Here is a 21,874-nt window from a genome sequence, read left to right on the forward strand (position 1 = left end):
TTATCCCTTATCATCAGCTTAGGACCTTGTGATATTTTTAATTAGTTTTAATTATTTTATCACCTACACTACTGCTTCATGACCAAGGTCGAAAGCTGCCACTTTTCGATGGAGGTAGGCTCTTTGAATCAGGTACTCTGATGTTGCACTACTAATTTTAATTATTTTGAGTCCGAGTTTTTTTTTATTTTCATTCATTACCTTTACAAACTAACATCATAAAATATTTATACAGTAACATTTTCTGATGTGCGATTTATATAGCATTGGAAAATTTATGAATGGAACGAACTATCTTATAGTAATATAAACCTCTTTCAAATTTTTGAAGATACACATCTTGTTAACTTTTATTCGTACTCTCAAAACGAAAATTAATTTAGTTACGAATTTTTGAAATAGGAATTATCTCTTTGTTCGGGAATATACGATTAGCGTTTTTTCGCAGTTGAAAATTAATGAGAGAAAACCTAGTTGACTGAGTTTCATCTGTAATCAGTTACGAAGGTAATTTTTAGTAATTTTTCTGGCAATCGATTTTGTCTAAAAACCTAAAATGTTTTTATTTCACATTTTTTAAGGCTACACGCTTAGCTATCAAAAAAAAAAAAAAAAAAAAAAAAAAAAAAAAAAAAAAAAAAAAACATTTTTCTTTTCTTGATATGTTTGTTAGAAGTGGAAATATACCAGGTTTTTTGAGAGACGATAAACCGGACGTTATTCTAAACGCGGAGTGGAAGTTTAAAGGACAAATTAAAAATATAGTTTTCGCCTTTCTTTATGTTCTTTGTTAACCTTCCAGCACGCGCGTAAGCGCAAAATTTACGACAAATTCAGTTTTTAATGCACATTTTTCGCATATCGAAGCTGAGACATCTAAAGGTCATTTCTATTCCTCCTTTCTACCCTTCCCCACATCATGGAATGTGCCAACCAGGAAGTCGTTTTACTTTTTTTTACTGGGCTTTTGTGCTACGTAGCAGCTTTTTCGTAAAAGTTACGATACGCGCGTGGTCGTGGGTGAAAAAAGGGAAAATACTTTTTTATCAAATATTTTATAATTTTGTGTTATTAATTGCCGTGTATTATTTTAATTTGAATACATTTGGCTCTGTAAATTTTATATCGGTTTTCATGGCAAAACATTGTGCAAACTGCTGATTTTGCTCGCATTCTTCAAGAATTATCTGATGAAGAAAAGGAAGACATGAAAACGTTAGGCTGGGAAAACAATAGAGATTTCCATTCCTTATTTTCTATTATTTCTATTTTTTAGAAATAAGTAAAAATATTAAAGTTAGTTTAAAGTGCGTTATTGTAACTAGTAAGAAGTAAATTTCCTTTCAGAAGTAAATAATGCTAAACTTACTTTTTTTCCTACCAAGGTGTTTTCCTTTTTTATTGTCTATGCTTGCCTTTGATGAATATTAAAATTAGCTTCGATTTTAAAATATAATTATTAAATAATAAATTTAAAATTTTCTATAATGAAATACATCATTGCATTTCCATCTCAGTAACATAATACACTAAGACCCCGCTTAACGCGGGGGATACGTTCCATCAAAGTAGAGCGTAATGCGAAACAGTGCTAAACGAAGCTATCTTAACATGTAAATAATGGGGTTAGGGGAAGATAGGTAGAAATTTGGTTAATTATTAAATTTAATAATGTTTTTTAATAAAAATAAAACCAAACATTTATTTCTTACAAAAATAAAACAATATAAACGAATATACTTATAAAAACAAATAAAATTCTCAGTCAGATCATTCAGTCTATTCTGTGTTTCCAATTTTCTGATTTTTTGTCAAGAAGGCATTATGATAGTTTGGCTTAATGGCATATTGCGCTCAATTTCGTCGTCAATCCATACAGACAGCCGTTTTCCCATTTCCTCTATAATGTTATTTCTAGAACAGTTAATTCTAGTTGCAGAGCTTGACGTAGCTGCAGTTGCCCATGACAGTATATTTTCTTTATTCTTAAGAATTGTCCTTATTGTTGAAGTTGCAAAATTCAATGCAGCACTAATTTGAGATTGACGTTCACCAGAATCTAAGCTTCTAATCACTTGCATTTCAGTTTCCAGTGAAATGCTTTTTCTGGTTGCTTTCTTTTCTCGTTTTTTTATTATAACCCATGATAAAAACTAAAGATCATAATATTTGTCACTGTACTAATCGTTATAGTATTATATAAATTTATACTTACAATCATGTCAACAAATGTTTCAAATGATAAAAATGTGTCCCTAATGCACCGCACCAAGCAAGAAACACAACTACACTGTTTCGGATATGTTATTTGGAAACCTAGCGCTGCCCACAATTTCGGGGAATCCCCGTAGTGCTGTGAGCAATTTCGAGGAATCCCCGGGTTGAAAAAAAAGAGCGCTAAACTAAAACAGCGTTAGGCGGGGGTCTTACTGTAACTTAAAAATAATTTACTTATATTTGAATGTGATATCATTTGTATTTTGCAATAATAAAATTATTATTTTATTTCTTAACAAATTTATTATCAATATGCACTCATTTCTGTCGTTTTTCGTGCCAAAAACGGTAAAATAATGGATGTCGTAAAAAATACGACGCGCGCGTGCTCATGTAAAATTGCCAAGCGCGCGTGCTGGAAGGTTAAATAAATACTTTTAAGCATTTTAATTAGTCTGGAGAATCTGGCAAAGTACTTTTAATAAGAATTTTCTCATTTTCGTTTGGCAACGTGTGTAGTTGTGCATAAATGTCAGATAATGTTAATCTGAGAACTTTAAATGCGATTTTGATAATTTTTTTTAGGATTTATGTTCACAGCAACCATGATAACTCTAAAAGTTCCTTATAGAATCACTTGAAAATTTACACACAAGAGTTTGTATATTATTATGATTAACGTAGACTAAAGGTTAGAAAATTAGTTTTACAGAATTTAAATTATGTAATTTTTTCTTCAATAGTGTATGTATTTTTTTAAAATTGTGTGTGTTGACTAACATATTTAGCCATACATTAATAATGAATCAATGTTTTCTAATTATTCTACTTTACAGTACGCTTATGGTTAATATGCATAAAAATAAAGTAAAAAATATGCTTTTATCATTTATGTTTCTTGCCAGTGATGGTTGACGTTTTTGTTAATTTCGATGTAAAATTTTTAGTTTTTTTGCATAAATTTCACAAAACAGAGAATATTTTTATTACTTTTCTAGCGATTATATTTAAGTGTGAGTACAAGCCAATAAGTAGCCTCATAAATTCAGAAATATAGCAAACATTTTGAGAAACGTGTTTCGAAAGAGTTCGGTTACCTTAAGGCTACAAGCTTTATCAAAATCGTAACGCTGTTCAGTGTCAAGTTGTAATCTGTATTTATAAAGAAGAAAGTTTGTGTGTTTGTCCTCTAATAACGCAGTCACTACTACAGCCATCGTCACCACACTTTCTACAATTCTTTTCTGGGATCTGGAAAAGGTCGACATCTACTAAAAAAAAAAAAAAAAAAAAGTTAAAAACTAGATATACTAATTCAGAAGTCAAACAACAAAAATCAGCGTTATATTTACCAAATTTTCACAGGACTAGTTTCGATGGTTTTACCGAACCACCATCTTCAGCTGCAAAACCGTAAATGAACCAGATAGGAAATAATGATTAGATAAGATAAGAAAGCCTGGACAAGAATAAGCAAGTGGCGCCATCTGTTGGTGAAACCAGAACTAAAACATAATTTCTTTAAAGGCCGAAGGCAAATTTGGATTGGAATTAGGATCGTTAACTAGAACAGAAAGATTTTTATGAATGTGAAATGCCTCTAGAAAATCCTATCTGTTGCGAATTGTGCCAGATTATATGCTCTTCCCAAAATTCATAAAAGTGGTATTCCTTTCCGCCCTATTGTATCAAATTTAGGTACTGCTTCGTATCCATTAGCTAAATATTTAGTTTCTAGATTTTCAACTCTATTAGACAATAACATTTACACCATAAAAAATTCAATAGAGTTTGTAAAAAAAGTTAAAAACATTTCTCCTAGTAATTTACTCATGGTTTCTTTTGATGTAAAATCATTATTCACCAATGTCCCAGTGGAGGGTGCATTAAGATGTCTAGAAACCAGACTTCGCGAATTTCATTTTCTCTTGCATCGAAATTGATGAGCTAATTTCTCTCACTCAACTCTGTTTGAAACAAACACATTTTGTTTTCCAAAATAAATATTACAAGCAAACTGAGGGATTAGCCATGGGAAGCCCCCTCAGTCCCATCCTGGCTGATATCTACATGCATTATTATGAATCAAAATTGTTTGAAACTTTAAACTTCCCGGCATGGTTCCGCTACATAGACGATACTTTTACTCTGTTTGAAGGTAATAAAGATGATTTAAATAAAGTTCTTTCAACAATGAATTCTATTGATCCTGCTATTCAGTTCACTTTTGAACTTGAGACTTGCAATTCTCTTCCGTTTCTCGGCATTCTGGTCACACGTAACACATCCAACTTCAGTACTACGGTTTACCGTAAACCTTCATCGGTTTGCCTTCCACCACACTTTAAATCATGTCATCCGACTAAACAAAAGTTAGCTTCATTTTATTTCTATGTTTTCCGTGCTCTTCAAGTTTGCTCCTCCAAACTAGCCCTTGATGAAGAACTAAATTATTTAAAAGCAATAGCTATTGACAGGGGCTTTCCACCCAACATTATTAATCAAGCAGTTAAAAAATTCTCATCTCAACACACTAAAAGGCACACTCTTGTTTTAGGAGATTATAAAAATTCTGTTGTCATTCCCTTCTTTCCATCAATTAGCTATAAAGTTGCACATATTTTGCAGAAATTTAACTTTCGGGTTGTTTATTCTCCCATCAATAAAATTCCGAGTTCCATACTCAAGGACCCCATTCCGGATATGAATTCCTGGGGTATTTACAGGATTCCTTGCCAGTGTGGTTTAATTTACATTGGCCAACCTAAGAGAGCCTTAAAATTTCGCGTCAAGGAACATGAGGCATATGTTAGAAAAAAGGAAACACAGAAGTCTTCTGTTGCTCAACATTGTTGGTCCGAAAACCACACTTTCAGTTTTTCTGCTGCCAAAATTATTCAAAAAACATCTTCCATTGTAGAACTGGATTTTCTAGAGGCATTTCACACTCATAAAAATCTTTCTGTTCTAGTTAACGATCCTAATTCCAATCCAAATTTGCCTTCGGCCTTTAAAGAAATTATGTTTTATTTCTGGTTTCACCAACAGATGGCGCCACTTGCTTATTCTTGTCCAGGCTTTCTTATCTTATCTAATCATTATTTCCTATCTGGTTCATTTGCGGTTTTGCAGCTGAAGATGGTGGTTCGGTAAAACCATCGAAACTAGTCCTGTGAAAATTTGGTAAATATAACGCTGATTTTTGTTGTTTGACTTCTGAATTAGTATTTATTCGGCGTGTTATTGTGTCTTAACCAGATATACTAATTAAAAACTCGGAAATTCGCCCTCATTTTTCCGACTGGCAACAGTCTTGAGCGTTGGGGATAAAAATGCTTTATTTCGAAGAGTATTGCTACTAATCGCTTTCAAATCGTAGAGTTTGTTAATCAGAAATTTGTAATTTTTACAAAATCTATAATACATATAAAGAAGAATGTCTGTTTGTGTGTTTTGTCTGCGTTATTGATTTCTAATGAATTATGATAAATTTTTTGCCATATTTAATCGATTAAAATTGAATATAGGTGAAATATTGGACGGAACTCGAGCTTTTAAGACCATTTAATTGGAAAGACGAAAGTCATTAAAAACTGCATGCTATTTTTGCTGATATAATGAGGGAGAATTAGTTTATTTTTCTATGGAAATATTTTATGTGGGTTCCATATTACATCAGACTGAATGTATGACTATGAATCGTATTTTTTGTATCGTTATTAGAGAAGGATTACAGCGGTATTTTTCTCTCTGTTGTTAGATATATTACTCTCAATCTAACTTAACTGGCATCGGGTATTTTCGTTAGTAAGAAATAAAAGAAGTTTATAATTATTTATATGAAAACATATGTATTTTTATTTATGAAAAATATTTTAAAAATATATAGACGAAAAATTTAATAAATGAAAAAAGGGAACTGAGTTGTATTTATTTATTCTCAAGTTTTGTCCTTCTTGGAAAATTTAATTTCGCTCGCAGTACTTGGCTAATAACAAACTATTATTCTGTCCTAAAACTATGTAGAAAATATTCGATGAAAATGTATGTTGCAAGTATAATTCCTATGTAGTTACATAAGCAGACAAAGGAGAAATATTATACAAATATTGCTGGTAATTTTGTATTTAGATAGCTAATGTTAGTAGAATTATAATTAAAATTGTTTTATTATCCCAGAAAATGCAGCACGAAAGAAGAAGCTAAAAAAGAAGAAGCTTTTAAGAAAAAGCTATGCCGAAAATGTAAAAATATAAGAGCTCGTGCATTTAACATTGAATTAATGGATATCTCTTTTATTTGTATTGAAATTGAATAAATGTAATTGACTACTGTGTTAGTTGTAATCGTAATTCCATCTTCTTGTTGGTTTCCAGAAATCTCGAGAAGCAAAGAAATTACTAGAATTCTCTCGCGATCGATGGAAAGCTTTAAAAAGCTGGAGAAAGACATCTCAGCTCGGTTGTTTAGTTACTGTTAATGCGATTTGTTTAGTTCCGCGTGAACTGAGATTTCTGAATTAGCTTTCTCTTTGAACTGCGTTGTATTTTAAGGTTTTTAGTAGTTAAAAGTATAGCTACTGGTTGTATTGTATTCTATTTAACGTATTTACGTTCTTCAGATTATTACTGCCTGATATTGTGAATACTTGTAGGAATATCGTTGAGAAAAATTCCAGCTTCCTGTTGTATTCCTTTTGATAAGAATAAATTTTATTAATTTTCTATCGGACTTGTGCATTTAATCTATTACGAAGCTGTTCGCACGCAGCAACGTATTTGCAATAACGTTTCAGAAAATGTCATCAGTGATTTTAACAAATATGTTATGATTCATAGTTAGTTCTTTTAATATATTAAAAGTTCTTTAGTAATCTAATTTGTTGATTGTTTTGTTTGTCAGACTTAAAAATTCTTTTTCAATAGGACAGAGAATAAAGAAAACGAAGAGTTTTGTTGAATTTGAATAATAAGCTTCGGAAGATAATCATTCAAATTTTCAGGAAAGAAGTTTTGATAACGACTGAATATCAAAAGATGGCCCTGGAGACATAATTTAAATGTAAGCAAACTGTCACTGCTCAGATTTTTATTTACTCTATTTTTAAGAAGAATTCCGCAGGGAAAAGTCTAGAATGCTGACTTCGACAACTTCGTGACAGTATGATAAATAATTTCTGGAAACTGTTTTTACTCTTATTTGAGTGGAATTTCTTTATTCCTGTCTTTCGCTCGAATGTCATTTTTTCTTTTGTTTTATTGAAGTTTTCTGTTAAACTAATAAGAAAGTTGAACAATGTAGGTTTTTCGACTAGCTACAGAAATATCAAGACATTTTTGCTTACTATATTCATTCTGCTTTTCATTCAAATCCAGTTTTTTTCTTTTCGAAATTTTTTCTGCTTTGTCAAACTAATATGAAAGTTAAAAAACGCTGGTTTACCATACAGCAATAAAAAATACTAAGAAAATTAACTTGCTTTATTTATCAATAAACCCCATCCATTCATATCCGGTGAGTTGGTAAGTGGAATTTATTTCGTGCTTTATTTGAAAGAAAGAAGCTCTTTTATATTATCCTAACTCAGTTCTTTTTTTCAAATTTCTTTTCTAAAAAGCTACAGTTTTGATGAGAACATTACGCCCACAAAACCGCTTTTATGATGAAACAAAATTCAGAAGCCCTTTCTTAAATTAGTGCAATTATATTGTTACGAGTTTTTAAATATATAAATATAACCTAACGCTAAATGGCAGCAGTCAACAAAAATTGAAACATCTAACATCTGAACCGTTAGTTAAAGAGATTCGACAGATTTTTGCGTGGACATCACTTTACCTCTTATACAAAATTCAAAATTAGAAAAGGAAAACAAGTGGCTCAAAAATGTGTTGCATTAAGTGCAGTCGTCTAGCAAAAGCAATGAAGATAAACAAAATAGTAATTCCACAGGGGCTGTCAAAGTTGCCTTCGAACTATTCTGACATTTTCAAAATTTTTACTTTCAAAGTTCCTTTTATAGTAGGGTGGATCTGATATTGTGATTTGGCTTTTAGTATTTGAGAGTCGCTTCAAACCAGGGGTAGATCCAACCCCATATAATGAACTTTTCAAAAACTGATTCTATGTTAAGTGAATCATTCCGATTCAGTGATGTTTCAGGGAATCACCCCGATTCCATGTTAAATGAATCATCTTGATTCAGTGAAGTTTTAGGAAATCATCCTGATTCCATGTTAAAGGAATCATAACGATTCTGTGAAGTTTGAGTGGAATAACCCTGATTCCATGTTAAATGTGTGTGTGTGATTATGGCAAAGCCTCGAGGGCTATCTGCCTAAGAGGAGGGATGCCTTCGTGGAGGACTTTCTAAGGGAAACTGGCTCGTATACACGTTACACATGGAGAAAACCACGAAAACGCCCATGCAGCCAGCCCGTTCGCGGGATTCGAACCTCGGACCGAACTACCAGTGTTCAGCGACTTTACCGCTCGGCCGCTGGTGGGCGCTTAAATGAATCATCCCGATTCATTGATGTTTTGGAGAATCATCCTTATTCTATGCAGTTAAATTAATCATTTCAAACTCATCATCAAAAGATTCCCGGTTTACTCTTCATAGAGATGAATGTGAAATATCTTGCGGACTCTTCGTCGAGACGTCATCAGAGCCTAACGCTATGACCTAACACTAAATGGTAACAGTCAACAAAAATTGAAACATCTAACATCTGAACCGTTAGTTAAAGAGATTCGACAGATTTTTGCATGGACATAGCTTTTCCTGTTATCCAAGAGTAATTGCTTTATGTTACCTTTATTACTTTTGACATGTAATTCTTCCATGTAGTGTTTTTCTTATAATTATAAATCTTATTATGTTATTATCTTTCTTATTTGCTTGGTTAAATGTAAAGTTACATGGCCCTCTGGTTATATAAATAATTTTAGGAATTGCATTGTATTGCAGTATATTTTGTATAACGTAACAAGAAAATCCGAAGACGCGAAGCTTTTCCGGAAAAATAAGAATACAGAGGCAAGTCTAAATGACTATCATGCTAAAGGCGAGATATCGCCAAGTTGGAAACTAATTTTTGTCGCTAAATTTGGCGATAAATCATCAAAAGTCGCCAAACTGGGTGCTCATTTAGCGACATTTTATATTGGTCTATGTACAACTGTAATTGATGAATATACAATAATAACAATACATATAATTGTTGTATAACCGTATCCGATCCTTATATACTTTCCAGTGATTTCGAGAAGTGGAAAGTACTAGAGATTTCGTGGCGGCCGGGAGAAAACTATATAAGACCAAAGAAAGTCTCAATTTCTTAGCTATTCGTTCAGAGCTGAATTTGGAGTATTAAGATATCCGTGAGAGCGTTGACTTTTAGACACGTTTTGCATTACATTATGTTTAATGTTCTTAGTCAGTGTAACTACTGATACAGTGATACTGATACAGCTTTCTGACAGTGAGAAGAGCTGTATGCGTATTTTTGTGGAAAGTTCGAGAACTGTTAAGTGTTTCTTTTGGTACAATATATTTTATCAGGCTGTCATCGGTTCTGTGTGCATTCAGTCCATTATGAACCCGTATGAAAGAAACAATATTAATTAGTTTAGAAATGGAAAATGCCGAAACAACTAGGTTCACGCTAAAAACAAAAATGGATTCATTTGCTGAATATTAAGCGAAAACCACGTTTGTTGGCTAAGATTCTTAATATTAAATTTAATTACCCACACTGATGTTATAAAATATTTATATTAGTAACATGTTGATAACATATCAAAATATTTATGATAAATAGCACTTCCCTAAGCATTTCTATGTTAGGAAGTGAATACGAAGTTTTTTTTTATTTTTTTTTATTTACATGATCAAATATTATTTTTCTATTTACATGCATGTTTAACTTCTGCGTAGTATATACATTTATTTAATGCATTGTAGCAAAGCACGTGAACGAAAAAAGAAAAAACTAAAAAGAAATCATATTTCTGCTTGGAATATAAAGAGTTAAAAAATTTAGATATCTCGAAAAAATTCTATTTTTGGAAAATTTCCTTTTTTTCACATTTTGCTACAATTTGGAGCAAGTGTATGACTCTATCTCCTTCCATTCCAAAAATAACTTGTAATATACATTATGAAAATTCATTACATTTAGGGATTCCATTTGAACATAATAAAAGCAGGCAAAAAAAGGGAGAATAAAACTGAAGCGTGACTTACAATGTAAATTGAGTTGCTGAATATGATTGGATTTTTAACTCCTATTGTTCACTTGACAAAGATCAAACATTTTGTTCAGAATATTGCATTTTACTTTCATCATCATAATAATATAAATCACACTGTGATGGAAAAGTGTGTATTAGTTTAATACTAAGTATAAATATTGAGATCTGTACACGAGAGAGCAAAAAATGCTTTAGATTATACTCGTAAAAATAAATCATATTATTTATAAGGGTCAGCTTAAAATGCAGGCCAAAAAACTAAACTAAAAAAAAAAAAAAAAAAACTAGGTGAAAGCAGACCTGCATGTCCTATTATTTAAAACTGCACTATACAACTCACTACTCGTTTGTACTTACACAGCTCCTATTATTCACTGGACAAAGATTACCTGTATTTCCTTCCTATTATTCCACATCATATTCAATTTTACAAGCGTAGATATTTCGGAGCATGAAAGCTCATACTTTACAACGAAACTAATGCGTACAATTTATTGCAAATAACAAATGATCCCTGGCCAGCTACTTTAAGAAATTTCAGAAATTTATGGTTTTATTTATTTTATAAACTGTAGAATATGAATGCTGAAGAATCCAAAATTTAGTTCTTCTTGGTTCCAATATAGCCATTTATATATATAAGGATACAAAGAAAGTTTTTAAATTTTAGAATCTATAAGCTTTTAAATTTTAGAAGCATCCCGAAAAATCTAATTTCTACAAATAGGAGATTAGTACCAGGAAACATATCTAATTTAAAAGGCCTTGAAACAGAGCTGATCGTTTGACATAAAATAACTGCTTCTTTTATAAAACTAATCCTAATCGTTGGAATGTATACTTTAAATTTTTATAAACTTGTAAACTGCGAAAAAAAAGGACACTTCTATATCTCCCGCTCTATTGGAGTGATCGAAGAAATTCAACTCGCGTTTTTCATGTCTCGAAAGCGCGACTTAGAATATGTATTAGATTTATATATACCATTGTTCTAATATAATTTGACACAAAATCGGACTTTCCTGAAAAGACAAGCCGATTTGTTTCCAGATTTCTATTCTACGACTCAAATTATGCCAAACTGCGAAGTTTTGTAAAAATCGCATGAGTAGTTTTTAAAAAATAGCTCTCAAACTTTTAGCTCCTGAATGTAATTGAATTTGATATATATTTATTAATAACTCTATTAAACGTGTTTGATTCTTCCTTTCATATTTCGAAATTTAGGTTCATTCCAAATAAAATTCGCCCATTTTGATTTATTTCTAAAATTTGTATTTTAAGATAATTTTCATAATTTTTTCGAAAAACATTTGAATTATAACCTATAAAATTTTTGCCATCATCTTGAAATGGAAGTATTTCTAAGCAAACCTGCAAAAAATATTCTTTTATCCAACATTTCCAAAGATATACGTGAATTTACATTTTGGTGCGTTTTGAAATTTGGCATATTTATTATAAGCGATAATAACGAAAATATGCTTTACGCAATTCGTTAATATTATTTGCAAGTATGAAACGATATCTTTTTTTCGGCTTGTGGCCAATGTAAAAAAAGGAGAGGAAAATAGGTTGCTATAAATTAATAAGTTCGCCAAGTGAATTATTCTTGGCTCAAACTGAAAAAAAAAAAAAAAAAAAAAAAAAAAAATGCAACAAGATTAATTTTTAAATTTCTCATTAGAAATTACAAAATTTAATATCTAGGCATAATTTGAAGAACTGAAATATGAAAAAAAATGGTATGTTATTTCAGAAAAAGTCCGATTTTGGGTCAAAATACCTATGTTAGAGCAATGCTATATATAAATCTAATATATATCCTAAGTGGCGCTTTCGAGACAGGAAAAATTTCGTCAATCGCCCCAGTAGAACGGGAGATATGGAACTGTCCCCCCTTTTTTTGCGCAGTGTTTGTATTTGTTTTATACTTATGGTATTGTTTTGTTAGTTTACGGGGTTATTTGGACACTTTTTGCATCTTTCTAAATTTCTGCACATTTAAAAATAGGCATTCTATTCTGGGTATTTACATAAATTTGAAGATATATATGCATGACTACCTTTTGTATTGTGATGTAAGAAATGTTATGACTATAAATCGCCAAAGTTTGCATCTTACAAGCCATTTTTAGTTTTCGGAATGTTACTTTTATTATGACTAAATAGAGAGTATGAAGCTTTAGACCTCGTTCTTTGCCAGTACCAAATAAAGGGTTCAGCCCATGTTACAAGCTCAACCCATGCTAACACAGAATTAGCCATGGTCGATGGAACACAATCTGAATTGAAATGAAATAACGTGCATTTTCACTGTAAGATTTTACAAAACCTTTCGTTATCAATATTGAATATTATTAACATGTAGAGTGTTTCGTGATTTCAAAATATGCGTTATATATTTTAACCATGTTTTGATTTATATGTGACAAGATGAGAAAACGTTGCAGTTATCTTTGCTGTCTTCTCTGCTCGTGCCCACTGTATTTGATGTTATTTTTTCTTGTTAAAATTTTAACACAGAAGGATTTTTTTCTCATTGTCGAGATATTCATGCAAAATTACAAATACAAATCCTGTTAAACCCATTATTATGCTGTAGATATTAGCTTATTGCAATAAAATTTTTAAATATCTTCAGAGCTTATCCTTGCAGGTAGGAAAACCTTGTTTTAAAATACAACCAAGATGTTTTAAAATACAACCAATGAAGATAAATAAGAATAAGTAGAAATGATTCTATGGAATGATGCATTATGCAAGTTAATTTTTAGAAATGTAAAATAATTCAAGTTTACAGGCGTTACTTTATGAAGTTAGCATTAGAACAACATGATGTTAGATCGTTCCATTTTATAGGCGCTAAGAGTTCGATGAAGGGATGACTGACATAAACTGAGTTTCTTCATTGTTAAATTCCTAAGCCGTGGTTTTACCTAGACACACAATATCATAGATAACAAAAATATCTTAAGTGTCAAAGTCTTTTAAATCTCTGTCTGCAAGCCAGTCTGACCATAATTTCCCTCAAGCCGAATACATGGTCTGTAAGTCATTTGCTGCAGGGCTTTGTTGATGAGATAATTTTTATTAAAAAAATTATTGTTGGAGAGAATTATTACATCTTTGTTAATGTAATTATTTTCAATTACAAAAAATATTTTCTTCATCAGATAATCCACCATTCCTTTTCACTCTGATTGTGGCAGATTAAATTGGTTGTGTTTATTCAATAACTTAAATGAGTGCTGCTTCTGGAAGACCGCAATTGTGGAGCATTTCATAGGAAATTGGCTTGTATTCACATACATAAAGATAAAATTCTAAAATAGTAAAGCAGCGAATCCATTCAGTTGGTAGAAACCGAACACGAGACGAAATTTGGTTTCTGAAAGGGTTTTGAGCTTAGTTACCTTATCCATTCGCGCATTGAACTTAATCCATTGGATTAATTTTGTGTAAGTATAATAAATAAGGTAACAAACTTTACTGAAATTATTTCTCTTGGGATTGATTTCGAAAAAGAATTTCCAAGTAACTAATTTATGATACTGAGAAACCAGAATAGTAGCCATCAAAATCAGTAAGAGTGATATGAGTTCCAATTATCTTTTAGAAATAGAAGAGAAATCTGACCAGAATTTTCAGTCCTTGAACTTCGTGGCAGAAGATCAAGATGAGATAGATGGGGGACGGAAAGTGATGGGTAAAATGAAAAGGAGAGTAAATGAATCTCTTGAAATAAGCGGAAAGATAGACAAGAAAATTGCGTTATTGAAGAATCTGCGGAACTGGAAAAGAAAATAGTGGTTCTAACGATGAAGTGATTGAAGAAGGAAGCTAAAACAGGAAAAGAGAATCAAAGTGCTTAGAAAATTTTCTTTAAATGTATAACTTTTATTAAGAAACTATCTTATTTAAATTTAGTATTTAAAATTATCCAGTTTCTTTTGAATTTGATAAAGGATTTGTGAGGAAAATGAGTTTTGTAGCTTCATTCGTGTAAGGAGAATCTCGAAGAATATGAGCTAAAAAATAAATGATCGAGATAAGAGCTATTGATTCTATAGGTAATTTTTTAATTTTTCATATAAAAGATTGTACGTTAATGGAAATAAAAATTTATGAAATATTTTATGTTAATCAACAAGTTATTATGTTTTAAGTTTCTTTTATCATTTGTCGCGATTAGGTTTGTGTATTTAAGCTGAGAGGTTTGAAGCTTTAGATTAGAGCTTCTGTTTGTGCTGCTGTTGCTATTCTCGAAGCTCTGCTTAAAAGTTATATCTCTGTTTAGGATCTCGCCAACCAGGCTTTAAAAATACTCGATCTGAGCCAGTTTACTTTAGTTTTTTCTTTACGTAGTCTTAAACTACGTTATCAACATTTGAATTTAATTGTCTGTTACGTCAATTTTAATATCCAAGAGTAGTGGAAGTTCCGTCTGTAACGCAAGTTGTGGCTTTTCTGTTATATTTTAGACTAAAAAAGATTATTTTGACTTATTTCAGTATTTTGTGAGTTTTTTAAGAGGTAGCCATAACTCTCTACTTCTATTGTAGGATTTGCTGGATTTCAACTCTAGTTTCCAGTTACAGCAGAAACTCTAAGCCCGGCGCCCGATTTTATCACAAACTAAGTGATACCTCGCATCTTATAGTGTGCCCTCCTCGCCCAAGATTCCGAATTCCTATTGCACCAGCAAGTTTGATAAGAAGACTTTGGCTTTATTATTGACACTAGAGCGCATCAACGAAACCGTGCAGTAGTTTCGACAGTAAAAGTTCGAAGCTGACAGTTTTGAAAAATTTAGAAACTCATTTTTTAGTGTACTTTGTGGAGAATTTCAGATGGTGACCATAACTGAGCTTGCATACAGATATCGGGAAATATTCTAGCTAGGGTAAGGTTGAACTTTATGCTAAATATCAGACTAAGGCGAAGAAATTAATGGACTTTATTCTGAGAAATGTACAGATGATAAATTTATTGTATAAGAAAAAATCCTGGTGCAGAAGAAATTCAGATAATTGCCAGATTTTTGCTGCAGATTTAAGATTGTTTGGAGCTAAGATACTCTGGTTAGCTAGAAGAACTTGTCAATTAGCGCTGAAATTTGACAGTCAGTGGACAGTGTGAGTAAATACGCCCAGAGAATACGATGAAAGAGTTCATGGAAATTTTCGGAAGCCTGAAACGGAAAGAAGTACTAGATTTGATGGCACCTGGAAATTTGGTAATCGACAAAATGTTTCACCAGCATTAGCTGGCCATTAGGCGATCCACAAGAGAAATTAAAAAAAAAATACGGTAGATAGTAAAATAGAACTTTTAAACTAAGTAGGGGTGCTTAAACTAGCTGCATGAGAGAGGACAGTCAATACAGAGGAAAGAAAAGGTATTTCAAATCTAATAAAATGATTCACTATTTAAAAATGTGTCGTTTCTAATTATTCAAATTTTATTGAATAGCTAAAGTGCAAGACGTCTTATTGGGCACAGGGACTCAAAGTAGTCCTCTGGCAGAAATAATTTTCTGGAAGTATTTTAGGAGGTATAGACTGTTTGATATTAAACAAAATATGTGTAAATCTCTAATAAATCAGACTGGATCGCAGTTAAAGTAATAAACAGAGGAGCGTTCTTCCACACAATATTTATTCACGCACACCAAAGACGAACTGATACATATACATAATTGGCATCAGTTTCTTTTTACAAACAAACACTACCGCCATCTATTGGCGATCTATGGATACACAATCCTAAACTTAACAGATATGGTGGGAATTGAGGGTGACAACGGCACAGGAAAATATTGTGGTTAGGTTAGGTTAGGTTATTTAATTACGGCAAAGCCTCGAGGGCTATCTGCCTAAGGGAGGGATGCCCTCGTGGAGGACTTTCTAAGGGAAACTGGCTCGTATGCACGTTACATATGGGGAAAACCACGAAAACACCCATGCAGCCAGCCCGTTTGCGGGATTTGAACCTTGGACCGAACTACCAGTGTTCAGCGACTTTACCGCTCGGCCGCTGGTGGGTCTTGAAAATATTGTGAATGCGTAGGTAGATTGTATTTAAATGTTTAGGTTAAAAATGAGCAACAAAAAACTGATAAGGATAATTATATTTTACCGAAATGTATGCAATAATTCTGAGATAAAATATGAAGATTAAATTTAGAAAAAAGTATTTATTCTAGGAAGATATTAATAATTAATTAAAAACCATAATAGCATCCTGTCACAAATTTACAAGAAGAAAGTCATAAAATATATGGATTAAAATGATATTAATAAATTACTTATCAGGACTACTGCTTCTTCTAACCCGTTTAGGAAACATGTAAGTGTCTTGAAGAAAACAGTGAGTCTACTCGAAACTATGTTCTGTAAGTTGTAGAAGGGATAACAAAGATTAAAAAAGGTTTAACTACCCTTTAATCTGCACGGATTACAGGTGATCCCGAACTTTGGGATACAAAGACCAAGCACGTGTGGTCTGAATGTAAGAAAATAAGAACTATTAGTTAACTAAATTTAAATAAAAGCTAAACTCGAATACTTTTCACAAATGAATAACACTAAGATTGGTATTTTAGATTTTTTTACGTATATAGCACGCAAACTGCGCAAAACTACAATACGTCTTAAATATCAAGAGGACTAAACCTCTGGCCTTAAAGGCGGACAGCAACTGACTTGTAACGAGCGTGAAGTAAAGTATCATTCTCACTCTCTCTCTCTCACTCACTCTCTCTCTTAACTCTTCTTGCCGGAAAGTCACAACTTAAGCGTTAGCAAGCACAATTTGCATAACCAAACTAACACGTTTATTCTACTTGGAAGAGGACAGTAAAGTTTAAAAAAAAATAAACGTTAGTAAAACTTAAGATCCTTATATACTCAGTCATGCAAGTTGCTCAGATTAATTAATCTGTCATTTATTCAAAGACGTTGTCAGCAGATTAAGGAATAATATTTTTATTCTATTTAAGGTATTTTTCGAGAAACTTCAACGGAATTTTAGAAACGAACATGAAAACTATAATACAGTATTCAATCACTCAAGCTACGCCATTTGACTATTATACCCCACAATCAGCCACTGAAAACTGGTAGTTCGGTAATAGAGAGGCGTTATATAATTAACATGATTTTGTAATACGAACAATCATAAACTCTCATAAAAGTCTATGTGCCTGTCCTGGTGATGATTCACTTTCAGTTGTCACTGTAATTAAAAAGCTCAGGCAATAATCATGTGATCCAGCGCTCATTTGATTTTGCTCCCATAGAAGGGTCCTTATTAAAATAAAAAAGGATTGAGACTGCGGGCAGAAGCAAACACGGCTTTAGACAAACTTAAAGCGGCATTAATCCAAACTTCCTGAAGCATAAAGTTGTAATCGCCGCAGACGCATCTTATTCCGCGATAAGAGCTGTGCTTATGCAAGATGGAAAGTCAGTAGTATTTTAACAAAACATTTAGTTCAACTCAAAGAAATTGTACCACTATAAAGAGACAAACATTAGAAGTCCTGATGGCAGTGCAAAACTTTCGAGTTTATTTTGGCAAAGAGCCGGTTTATACGGGAATCATTGGCTCCATGCGGCTACCACATGACACCATGTTGTAAATGCATAGGACCATTGCAAGTCAATATTTGGGCAAGAATTTTCTCATACACTAATAAAATAAGCTTTTAAATTACAAGAATACAATTTAATGATTAAACATGTTCCCGAGAAAGAAAATATTGTAACGAGTGCTCTATCACGAATTAAACTAAATGATCCTGAATACAAATGTATGAAAATTCCTTTTTTTTTCTGAAGTTAAAGAATGAAATATTTCAGTTTGCTTAAGCATTAAAGAAACAGTTATCGATAATTAAGATTGATTAGGAGCTAACAAATAAGTTAATGGATACGAACCAGTTTCCCTTAGAAAAGGCTTCATAGAGGCATTTTCCCCTTTAGTCAAATATGCCTCTTATGCTTTGCCGTATTCAGTGAAAACATAATAAAATAATAGCAAAAAATTTATTTCAATTAATATAAGTTTTTCAACATTAAATCGGATTAATGTTATTTATGGTATGCAATATTCGTATTGCCAGTATTTCTGTTTAATTACTAAACATAATAAGGATGTTGCATAACTTGAACAAAATAAAGCATTTGTATCAGCATATTTATAATTAATTTCATTTTGAGAAGCCATTTAAAATAGCGTTTCCGAGATGCTTGCAGGTTATTTATTTGCCAGGAAATTATTCCTGAAATTTGATCTTTCTATTTACCTATTCAAAGTGTATCCAATTTCAATTTCTGCGCAATATGTTTGTTTAATTAATTACAGCAAGGTGGACGAATGCTGCAGATAGAATTCGGTAAGAAATGAAATAGCGTTACGCGGATATTACTTAAAATTTACGTTATTTTGAAAAATTGCTCTAAACAAATGGAACTATTTTGCAGAATTTTCTTTTGCAATTATCTGTTACTTCCTATGTATCTATTGCTAGCTTATAAAACGATCTTCCATTTAAGGTAAATATATAGAGAGTGGAGGATTTTTACAGGTATTAACAGAAACCATTATACTTGCATGACTGAACTTGAAAAGAATAAAAGTATAATATGTACTACTTTCTGCTTTTAATATAATGATATAATAAATCATTGGCTGATGGGTAAATGCTCCTTTATTTTATTATTAAAAATTGAAATTAAGGTTTGTTCAAACGCGCATGAGAATATATACATTGTTTGAAACTATAAATAAAAATAAATTTCAGTGTTTGAAAAAAAAATAGCATATTAAAAGTTCGGCAAAATCTACATAATTACGTAAATGGTTCGTTTGTTGTTGTATGCTGTGACTTATTTCACCTGTCTGATAGTATATCTTTGGTTATATAAAGTTCTAGTTAATTTAGTAGACTTAGTTATTTGAAGGGATTACTTGGGAACTAGAACCTTGGGGAAGAGTCTAGTGACTATCTGCTGGTCTTCTTACAACTATATAGCCAAAATCCAAGGGAGGGTTAAAATACCCTTTTATTTAGTCAAAGAAATATTTGACAGATGTCCTCTCTCGGGCTTAGAAGAAAGCCTCCACTTGGGCTTTGACTTAAGATAGAAAATAAGGAACTAAACTAATTCTACCTAACTAAAATTTAGTAGAAGTTGTATAGAAATAACTAACCAAGCTAACCTGTAATTAAACCTCACCGGCAACTAACAGCCACGTAAGACTACGACCAAACGTAGTAAGATAGGTTTAAGACAATGAAGTGGCCCTAAGGCAGAACACGTAGTTCTGAGAAGTTCTGAGGTCTTCTACGGCAGTAACTGAACTTCCCGTTAAATACTGCTTAAACCTTATTTACAAAACTTATTCTGGCAGGGAGTTGTACCTGAGGAACAATAAATTAAAGGAAAGTGTTTCAAAATAGAAAAAAAAAAAAAAAAAAAAAAAAAAAAACTATTAGAAAATTAAAACAATCCCTACAGTAACTATCTGACTGAGAAGCAAACATTTCATCTATCGTGCGATTAGGACTTGGGTACCTTACAGCTGACAGTATGATTATCTTGTTACGTGCAGAATTCTCGAGGGACGAGTTCGAGGGTCTTCCACACTCTTTCCCTTTCACCAGCTTTAGACAGGATTTTTGGAGGGACAGTTTTTTAAATTCTCCCATTCAGTAAAGACAGTGACGAGTAAATATAGAGCTGAGTATCCAATTATTTAATAAAAACTACAGAACGCATCAATATTTGTCTGTACTATGTATTGTGTTTTATTCATTTTTACACAAGGAAATATGTTGTTGCATTAATGTTGACATACTTTGCATTTAAACTAAAGTATATTATTGAATAAAAATGACAAATCATCACTGGCCAGTTATGAAGGCTCAGAAGTTTAAGTCTAATTTGTTTCATACTCATTGAATGTAAATACTGAAGAACTCAATATTTGAAATGTTTTAAGAATACTGTTAAATTCGCTTGTAGTAATTTCTATTCAGAAACTGAGTAGTACCGGAAAATACTTCTGATGTTTAAAGCCTTGGAACAGAACACTTTTTCACCTTTGTGTACATTCTGATATGCATTACAAATCCGTATATATACTTTATATTAGTTAAATCCCAAGAAAGGAACTTACTTGGGACGTTTATTGTTTTTTGTTCGTAACTCTCGGATGTCGTGCTGTTTCAAAATAGAACGCATATTTATTTGACGGAAATATTCGTTGGAAGTTGCGTGCACAAGCGCTCCAGTGAAGTAAACCTGTCTTTTTCTTTACTAGCTAAGTGGACGAATCTCTAAGTGATGTCAGAGTTATGTGATACATGGTGATTGCCAATGTTACCAAACCAAGTGCGAGGAAAAAAAAATCTTGATATCAGCACTCACACATTCCTTCATACCTCTCGGAAAATCTTCACTGGTCATTTTATATATCATTAAAATTGTGTGCTTCTTTTGTAATAAATATATATTTCTTGCAAGTGATTTTCTGTATTTTTTCTTTTTGTTCCAAAATATATTTTATATAATTTGGCCGTATATTCATCCAATAATTACATAATTTCTGAGAATTTTATGTAGCATTTTACAGTCGTATCTTCAGAAGAAATTTCTGAAAATTCGACATTGAAATGCCAGAAAATCTGATCTTCCAGTTGCCTTCTTCCAGTTAAACGTAATGCTATACACTTCAAGGAAAGGTTTTCTAACCATCGGACGTTATATAAAGAGATCAAGTACAAGTCTAGCGAGAAACCTACATACAAAGCAAAAATATTATTATAGTTAAAAAGATTGTTACACTTCCGGAGAATCTACCTGAATGAAATCACACATATCGAGGTTGGTCACTGTTAGATATGCAAAGGGTTCTGGTCCCACTAATCCACGTAATTATTATTGATGACAGGTATTTGATGTCTGCTGTGGCTTTGATTTGAAAGACGCAATGACAACGGGTATTAAGCTGCAAAAGTTTGTGGAGTCCTTGATGGCTGTCTGTTATCAATAAATTGAAAAGTTGAGGGTAGCATAGGGCGAATGCATGAAGGCTAATGGATTTCATCTAATTACTTTCGTCATGTCGATCGCACATTATGTTATTGTCGCACGGATAGTAATGTGGCACGTTGTTGGCGGCATAGGGTTCAGAAAGGTACACATTCAGGACATACAGGCTCTATGAGAGCTCTATGAAGGAAAGCAGAAAAGTCATTCGACATGAGCAAACCACCCGTGAATCACGGTTGTGGGCGTTTAACGAGCAGTGAGCCCCTCCCTGAGGCAGTCCGTGAGTGACAGCACCATTATTTATTGCTCCATCCCACTGGATTTGCAAGTACGAAAAC

The sequence above is a fragment of the Stegodyphus dumicola genome, chromosome 2 (assembly GCF_044657685.1).
Source record: "Stegodyphus dumicola isolate Sdum_Otavi_A_Nest chromosome 2, ASM4465768v1".
Taxonomy (NCBI): domain Eukaryota; kingdom Metazoa; phylum Arthropoda; class Arachnida; order Araneae; family Eresidae; genus Stegodyphus; species Stegodyphus dumicola.